Consider the following 7,109-nt stretch of genomic DNA (forward strand, 5'->3'; position numbering starts at 1 on the left):
GGCCTTTGAGGGCGGGAAAAGCTGGCTTAGGTATGAAAAAGATTTTTCATGATGATTAGGCTTGAAAATTGGGAGCTTTTCAAAAGGAAAATTGAGAATTGGGAGCTCCCATGGCCGGCGGCAATGGGTTTCTTATGAAGAAACCATGGCTTGAATGCTTATGGTTTAGGCTTTGGCTTGATAAGAACAAGGTTTGGATTGAATTATGGATGAATTTAGAGGGTTGGGTGAAGATTTGAAAGGATTTTGATGGTGGAAGGAGATGAAATTGCCGAAAATGGGAAGTGGTGAATAGTGGATGGCGCGGCTATGGAGTGGAGCTATGGATAATGGCTGCCATGGTGGTGTTGATGATGACGGATGATGAAGGAAAGGAGCTTTGTGGATGGCAATGGGTGATCGGAAGAGAGGTTTTGAGAGAATTGAAGAAGAAGCTAAGTCTTTGAAGTGGAGAACAAAGCTTTTTAAAGAGAAAAATGAATTTCGCACAGGGGAAAATGGTGTGCGAAATTTTCGCATACTTGTGATTCTCCAAGACAGAGAGCATGGTTTTTGAAAATTGGCGCAAAAAACGAATTCGCACAAGGTTCGCACAAGGTTCGCATACCTGTGAAATTCGCACAGGGGACCGAGAGCATGTAATTTTTGAAAAGTGGTGCAAAAATGGAATTCGCACAGGGTAAATGGTGTGCGAAATTTTCGCACACCTTAAGGGGGTGTGCGAATTTTGCTGAGCCTTGTCTTATCTCCCCTGTTTTTCCTTGTTTTCACCAAGACTTCATTCTTCAAGCCTTCCTACCTACATGTTAGCACAAAAAACACAATTCAAACCACATTAGAATGAAATTAAAGTCAAAAATAGAAATCAAAACATGCATAAACACAAGAAAACACTAGATTAAACTAAAATCAACTTAAAAGAAAACAAAAAGAGGATGAACTTTTTAGTCTTTGGAGAGACTAAGTTCAACCATGAACCAAGTGTTTTCATGTTGGAGGTGGATCAAGGAGGATGAATTCCTCCTTGTCTCGGGAAAAAGATTCAATATAGGGTTTGAGACGATGCCCATTAACTTTGAAAGTTCGAGTGCTATTGAAGTTGAGTAGTTCCACTACTCCATTTGGTTGAACTTCATGAATTATGAAAGGACCCGTCCATCTTGATTTCAATTTTCCCGGAAAAAGATGAAGCTTAGAGTCATAAAGCAAGACTCTTTGTCCCTTGGTAAAATTCTTTTGATTTACCAATTGATCATGCCATTTCTTCAACCTCTCCTTTGCAATTTTTGAATTGAGGTAAGCATCATTCCTCATTTCCTCCAATTCATTCAAATCCAAACATCTTTTCAACCCGGCTCTTGTCAAATCCATGTTGAGTTTTTTGATTGCCCACCATGCTTTGTATTCAATCTCCACTGGAAGATGGCACGCTTTGCCATAAACAAGGCGATAAGGGGACATTCCAAGAATGGTCTTGTAAGCGGTCCTATACGCCCATAAGGAATCTAGGAGCTTAATAGACCAATCCTTCCTATTCACATTCACCACCTTCATTAATATATTCTTGATCTCCCGGTTGGCTAACTCAACTTGGCCACTTGTTTGAGGGTGATAGGGTGTAGCTACCTTGTGCTTAACCCCATATTTGGCTAGAAGAGTCTCAAAAGGTTTATTGCAAAAGTGGGTTCCTCCATCACTGATAATGGCCTTAGGCACTCCAAATCTTGCAAAGATGTTGTCCTTGAGGAATTTAAGAACCACCTTATGATCATTGCTCCTACATGGGATTGCTTCTACCCACTTAGAGACATAATCCACTCCCACCAAAATGTAGGAATGTCCAAATGACATTGGAAATGGTCCCATGAAGTCTATCCCCCAAACATCAAAGACATCCACTATCAAGATGGGATTCAAGGGCATCATATTTCGGCGTGTTAGCTTACCAAGCCTTTGACACCGATCACATCCCTTGCACATAGAGTGGGCATCCTTGAAAAGAGAGGGCCACCAAAAACCTGATTGGATCACTTTCATTGCTGTTTTCTGGGAGGCAAAGTGACCTCCACATGCATTATCATGGCAATGGGAAAGAATTCCTAACTGCTCTTGTTCAGGAACACATTTCCTTATGATTTGATCCGCACAATATTTGAAGAGAAAAGGCTCTTCCCAATAATAGGCATGGATCTTAGCAAAGAAATGCCTCTTGTCTTGGGCACTCCACTCACTTGGTACTTCTCCAGTAACCAAGAAATTTGCAATGTGAGAATACCATGGAGCTACCTCTATTGACATGAGAGACTCCTCAGGGAAGTCATCATTGATAGGCAAACCATGTGAGTCATGTGATATCACAAGTCTTGACAAGTGGTCAGCTACCACATTTTCTACTCCCTTTTTATCCCTTATTTGGAGATTAAATTCTTGGAGCAAAAGGATCCATCTTATCAATCTTGCCTTGGCATCTTGCTTGGTTAGCAAGTACTTCAAGGCGGAATGGTCAGTGAACACCACTATAGAGGACCCTACCAAATAAGCACGAAACTTATCCAAGGCAAAAACTACTGCTAACAACTCCTTCTCAGTAGTTGTGTAGTTCCTTTGAGCCTCATTCAAAGTTTTGCTCGCATAATAAATCACATAGGGCTTTCCATCTTCTCTTTGCCCTAAGACAGCCCCCATAGCAAGGTAACTTGCATCACACATTACCTCAAAAGGTAATTTCCAATTTGGGGCTCTCACTATTGGTGCTGTTGTGAGGAATTGCTTCAGTTCCTCAAAACTCTTCTGACACTTCTCATCCCACACAAACTTGGCATCTTTTACCAAGAGTTCACAAAGAGGCTTTGAGATTTTGGAGAAATCCTAAATGAACCTCCTATATAACCCGGCATGTCCTAAGAATTGCCTAATTCCTTTAACATTTGTGGGAGGTGGCAACTTAACAATTAGCTCCACCTTTGCCTTATCTACCTCAATGCCCTTCTTGGAGATGATATGTCCTAAGACAATTCCCTGTTGTACCATAAAATGGCACTTCTCCTAATTTAGCACTAGGTCTTTCTCAATACATCTTTGGAGAACAGCTTCTAAATGCAACAAACACTCCTCATAAGAACTTCCATAAACAGTGATGTCATCCATGAAGACTTCCATGATGCGTTCCACCATATCACTGAAGATGCTTAGCATACATCTTTGGAAAGTTGCAGGAGCATTACATAACCCAAAGGGCATTCTCCTATACGCAAAAGTACTAAAGGGGCAAGTAAAGGTTGTCTTTTCTTGATCTTCCAAATCAATCTCTATTTGGAAGTACCTCGAGTACCCATCCAGAAAACAGTAGAAAGGATGTCCTGAGACTCTCTCAAGGACTTGGTCCATGAAAGGCAAAGGGAAATGGTCCTTCCTAGTCACTGAATTCAACCTCCTATAGTCTATACACACCCTCCATCCTGAGGTAGGACGTGTAGAGACTTCCTCCCCTTTCTCATTTTGGACCACAATGATTCCAGATTTCTTTGGGACTACTTGGGTGGGGCTCACGCACAAACTGTCTGAAATGGGATATATGATCCCAGCTTGGAGTAGCTTCAGAACTTCACCCCTCACCACCTCTTGCATGTGAGGATTCAACCTCCTCTAGGGCTGCCTCACTGGTTTTGCATCATCCTCCATATAGATATGGTGGGTGCACACCAAAGGGCTAATCCCTTTCAGATCAGAAATTTGCCATCCAATGGCTTTCTTGCATTTCCTGAGGACTCCCAAAAGATTATCCTCTTGATCAATAGTAAGAGTTGAAGAAATCACCACTGGACATTTCTCATTTTCCTCCAAATATGCATATTTCAAATCAACAGGAAGTGGCTTCAAAACAAGTTTTGGAGGGTCCTCCACAGTTGCTTCTTATGAGTCTTCCTGGTTGAACAGTGGTAAGATCTCTTCCCGTCTCCTCCAAGGAGACATGATGGCTAGAACATCAGAGGGTTGAGGTAACCCTTCTTCAAACATTTCAAGGTTTTCACTCAAGCTCTCTTGTAAATTCTTGTCACAATGCTCTTCAACCAAGGTGTTGATCAAGCACACCTCCTCCAATCCTTCCTCTTCTTCTGGGTGAAGATGCCTCTTGCATAGGTGGAATATGTTTAATTCCAAGGTCATATTCCCAAATGTGAGCTGCATCACCCCATTTCTACAATTGATAATGGCATTGGAGGTAGCTAGGAAAGGTCTCCCAAGGATGATTGGTACATAGTTTGCTTCCTTCACAATGGGATCAGTATCAAGCACAACAAAATCCACAGGATAGTAGAATTTGTCCACTTGAACTAGAACATCCTCTATCACCCCTCTTGGGATTTTGACTGACCTATCAGCTAGGGAGAGAGTGATGGCTGTGGGCTTCAATCCTCCAAGTCCCAGTTGCTTGTACACAGAGTATGGGAGCAAATTCACACTTGCCCCCAAGTCTAGTAAAGCTTTCTCCACATGTGTCCCTCCAATGTTGACTGAAATGGTGGGGCATCCCGGATCTTTGTACTTAACTGGAGACTTACTCTGAATGATAGCACTTACTTGCTCAGTGAGGAATGCATTCTTTGTCACATGTAACCCTCTCTTGACCGTGCACAAGTCCTTTAGAAACTTTGCATATGTGGGGACTTGCTTGATCATATCAAGTAAGGGTATATTCACCTTCACTTGTCTCAAGACTTCAAGAATTTCTGATGAATTCTTGATTTCCTTCTTTCCATGTAAAGCTTGAGGAAAAGGGGGAGGCATATGTTTCTTCATCATATCCTCTTTAATCACTATCCTTGGCTCTTCTTCAATGCTTGATTTGGATGCACTTTTCTTCCCACTCTTCTCTTCTTGGTTATTGCTCTCTTTAACCAAGGTTTTCTTTGACATGAGTTCTTCATCTTGCCTCAACTTAGGCAGGGGTTGATCAACCTCTTTTCCACTCCTTAAAGTGATCACAGCTTTAACCTCCCTCAACTTTGAAAACTCCCCCTCTTGGGTTTCAACTTCATGAACACCCTTGGGATTTTGGCTTGGTTGAGAGGGAAACTTTCCCTTCTCATTCACAGTGTTGAGGTTGGTAAGCCTAGAGATGGAGTATTGAATATTATCTATCTTCTGAGATAGATCATTTTGCATCCCCTCCATTCTCTTAATTTGAGAACTCTCAACATTTTCAATCTTTTGATGCAATTGGGAGTTGATTGCCTTTTGTTCACCCACAAAGTCACCCATGACTTTACTTAGGTTCACAATGGCTTGCTCCACTGAAGAGGTTTGTTGAGGTGCTTGGGTTTGGGCTTGTGGTTGGTATGGAGGTGGTCTTGGTTTCCAAGAAAAATTTGGGTGGTTTCTCCAGCTTGAATTATAGGTGTTTCCATAAGGTGCATTGTTGTTAGGCCTAAATTGCCCCACAACATTGGCTTGATCACCTAACATCTCTCTCACAGCTGGCATGGTTGGGCACTCATCTACCACATGATCACATGATTGGCAAATGGTGCATGGCATGACATGGGCTTGGGTCTCGGAAATGGCTTGGACTTCATGTATCTTTTTCAACTCAAGTTCTTCCAACCTCCTTGCTATTGTTGCCACTTTAGCTTTCATGTCCATGTCTTCACTTAATACATACATTCCACCTTTTGGATTTTGGGTTGGTTGAGAGGGAAACTTCCCTTTCTCTCTTGAGTTGGGCTCATCCCATCCTCTTGACACTTCAGACACATAACTTAAAAAGTCCATGGCTTCTTCCGGATTCTTGCTCATAAAATCTTCTCCACACATGGTTTCAAGAATTTGCTTCATGGAGGAAGACATCCCATCATAGAAATAGCTCACCAAGAGCCATGTATCAAAGCCATGATGAGGACAAGCATTGATGGCCTCCATATACCTTTCCCAACATTCATGGAACTTCTCATTTTCTTTTGCAGAAAAGTTTGAGATTTGTCTCTTCAACCCATTGGTCCTATGGGTGGGGAAAAATTTCTTCAAAAATTCGGCCTGAAGATCAACCCAATTCCTTATGCTCCTTGGCCTTAAAGAATTAAGCCATATTTTTGCCTTATCCTTCAAAGTGAAAGGGAATAGCTTGAGTCTCATCAAGTCTATTGAAGCTCCTCCCTCTCTAAAGGTATTGCACACCTCCTCAAACTCCTTGATGTGGGCATATGGATTCTCACTCTCCATTCCATGGAAAGTTGGTAGAAGGGGCACAATATGGGGCCTTATAACCAACTGCTCAAGAGGAGGCAGGATGCATGAGGGTGCACTCATCCTTGGTGGATGCATTCTATCCCTCATGGATAAATATGCATTGGGATTACCCCCTTGACCTTGTTGAGAATTCTGATCCTCTGGTGGAGGGTCCATGATGTTAACACTAATATCCAACTCTGTGTCTTGAGGATTCTCAATCCTTACTAATCTTCCCTCTTGGTCCCGAATCCAATAGGGCATGCAAAAGTTACAACTTACCTGAAATAAAACAAAAACAACCAAAAACAAAAGAAACCTAGAAAAAAGTTAAGGTTAGAAAGAAAATGAAAATAAACCTAACAAAAATAAAATGAAAGGAAATGCAATTAGTGAAAAAGGAATTCACCAAACTTGTGATGGAAATCACAAGTAGCCTCTAAAAGGTTGCATCACTGTATTGTGGCACCATCCCCGGCAACGGCGCCATTTTGATTCGCATGTGTAACTCCAAATGGGTCATTTAATCAAAAACATTTATAAAACCTATGACCTCATACTAATGTAGTAAAGCTACTATAGTATAGTGGCTCTAGGGTCGAACTCTGGGATGGGTTTTCATTCTACCAGTGATGTATTCAAAATTAGAAATTGTATTTAATGATTTCCTTAATCAAAAACTTAAAGTTTAAAAGAAAATAAAATTTGTTTTGAAAGTGTTTGAAACTAAACTAACATAAACTAATTAAAAATGGAAGAAAGAAAGTCTCTCGGAGCTAAGGGTTGCTAGGATCAAGTTCAGAATAGAAAGTGGAAAGTTCCGGATTTTTCTCCTCGCATTGGGGATTTAACCTATAGTTATTTCCCGAACCGGTATGGGTTTA

The sequence above is a fragment of the Vitis vinifera genome, chromosome 17 (genome assembly GCF_030704535.1).
Source record: "Vitis vinifera cultivar Pinot Noir 40024 chromosome 17, ASM3070453v1".
NCBI lineage: Eukaryota > Viridiplantae > Streptophyta > Magnoliopsida > Vitales > Vitaceae > Vitis > Vitis vinifera.